Source organism: Leptopilina heterotoma, unplaced genomic scaffold (assembly GCF_015476425.1).
Source record: "Leptopilina heterotoma isolate Lh14 unplaced genomic scaffold, ASM1547642v1 Lhet_456, whole genome shotgun sequence".
In the NCBI taxonomy this organism is placed as follows: domain Eukaryota; kingdom Metazoa; phylum Arthropoda; class Insecta; order Hymenoptera; family Figitidae; genus Leptopilina; species Leptopilina heterotoma.
The window spans coordinates 87,011-89,724 of record NW_025111090.1 but is presented as its reverse complement, the minus strand read 5'-3'; positions in this window follow the sequence as shown (position 1 = coordinate 89,724).

Genomic DNA, 2,714 nt, shown 5'->3' with positions numbered 1-2,714 from the left:
TACAATTAACGTTCTTTTTATTCAAAAGAAAAAAAGATGAAATTTTTCTTAATACAATTTAATTAAAAATGTATTTAACATCCATAACCATTTTCTCCTTTAGTGATGAAAAACTCAATATTTATTAACTTATCTTTAAACGATTTCTATTCTGTATCCACTACCGACATTGAGAAAATGTCTTTCTTTCCGGAATATGGGGAAATCTCACAAAATGGGGTCTTTTTGTTGTAAAAAAATTTATTTTTCAAATTAGTGGCACGTTTTTTTTTACCATAAATTTTTATATTCTTCGACCAAATACAAGTATATTTTAACCGGCGTAATTCCTATTTATTAATTGCTACTTTATTTAAACAGTTTTTTATATTTATGGTTATGAGTGCAGGTAAAACGTATTTATTTTCAAGAATTTTTAATATTTTACAACTTTTCAAAAAACATTTTCCTTTGTCTACCTAAACTTACATTTATCAAAAATTTATACGCGATATAGTTCAAACATATTTTTTCCTAAAATGGCATTACAATTGACTAAGTAACATTATCTCGTACAAAAATTATTCAATATCAACCACAAATATTATTTTTAGGGGCAAGCATTTTGCACACATATTTATTAACACTAAACCAAGATATTACACGAAAGTGAATACATTTTTTAAAATGTGATTTCTTATGCTCGTCAAAAAACCATTTTTTGACAACGAGTTACGGACTCGTTGCGCGTTTTTGCAGAACGATTTCGTAGATGTTTTAAGTTGCACAATGTTCTACCACCCATAATTCTTTTTCTGAATACCTAAAAATATAAATAATATATAGGCGAATTTTAAATTATGATCGCTCAACAAGTATTATAAGAAAATTAATGATTTTCAAAAAAGGTAAAAATGCAATTATATTTATAAACAGCTCATTATCTCGAATATTAAAATTGGCACACTTGTCTAATTTACCTTTTTCTACCCTTTTTCACAACCTATAGATAAATGACAAAAAATCCCAAACACAAAAAAATTGCTCAGAAAGTTATCGCTTAATGAAAATTCGATTTTATGCGAGTTACGTCAAGAATTTCTCAATTTCAACAATTTTAATGAATAAATCAGGTGTATACTTCTTTAATTTTTACTAACAAGAATTTTTTTATATCTCATAGTCGTGATATATTATTAGTAAATATATAAAAATGCGGGTTAGCAATATGGAAGCTTTTTTTTTTTTATTGTTTTTTACGCCTGCCCTATTGGCCTTACGCACTTCGACAAGAGTCCCCGAGAAATACTTTTTTTTTGGATTAAGCATAACCATTCTACTTTTAGAAATTTTCTATATATTAACCTAATTTTGCGTCTACAGACGACTTTTATTAGGAGTACTCGCATTACGCCTGGACCACCCGTCAATGGGTTTTCTCGCCAGAGAAGAGGGAAACTGTAGAAAACCTCTCTGAGTACAACCGGTTTATCGACAGTCGAGTTCTAATGGTGTGTACCGGATAATAATCGACGGTGCACATCATTATACCTCGACGTCAAACCTCCCGCTCAGATTGTCTCACGTGCCGGAAAAATACCAAGCCAAGTGGGCGCGAACCAAGGGTACTTATACCCTTGGTCCTTAAACGACCACCAACGCCAGGCACTTGTCCGACTGAGCCAATCTGTCGGTTAATATGCAAGCTTTTTATGTCACATATATCTCAGAACCCAATTTGTCCCCATTTCGTGAGATTTTAGCCCAATACAGTACCGTCTAGATGTATCAGAACGATTACATTCGACTCTATAAAAAACATGCCATCACTGTTTCAATCATATCTCGGAAATAAAAGGAGGTACAAGAAAAACTTAAATACAGTTAGAAAGCTGATTATATGTTGCGTAAAATAAGCCGTCTTTGAAGTCATTTTGTTAATTATTTTTTAAGTTGTAGAGTGAGAAAGAAATAAAAAAATTATCAAATTTTCTCATTTTTGTCTCTTAACTTTAACTTTTTCAAAAATCTAGAAAAATTTAGATAAAATTTCAGCTTTAAAATAAGCCTTCGGAAATTAAAAAAGGTTAATCAGTCTTCGATATATCATTAAAAATGTGAAGCCGTGTTTCAAACGATTGGTGCATTGAAATTCAACTGTGACGACTCGATTCTGGTTTCGCGCGGCAGCGAATGAGAGAAAATAGGGACGAATTTTTGCTGGAGAATAATAAATAATGATGTTTCACGAGTAATATAAAGAAACTCAAAAGTTCATCGTTCTCCCGCATGACTTCGTTCCTGTTTTTTCTCTTATTCGCTGCCGCGCGAAGCCACAATCAAGTCGTCACAGTTCAATGCACCAATCGGTCGAAACACGGCTTCACATTTTTATTGATATATCAAAAACGGATTAACCTTCTTTAATTTTCGAAGGCTTATTTTTAAGCTAAAATTCTAACGTAGATTTCTATGTTTTTAGAAAAATGTTATCTATATTTTTCTAGATTTTTGAAAAAGTTGAAGTCAAGAGACAAAAATGAGAAAATTTGATAATTTTTTTTATTTCTTTCTCACTCTACAACTTAAAAAATAATTAACGAAATTACTTTAGAATGGGCTTATTTTACGCAGAATTTAGTCAGCTTTCTAACCGCATTTAAGTTTTTTTTGTACCTTCTATTATTTCCGAGATATGATTGAAACAGTGATGCCATGTTTTTTATGGAGTCGAA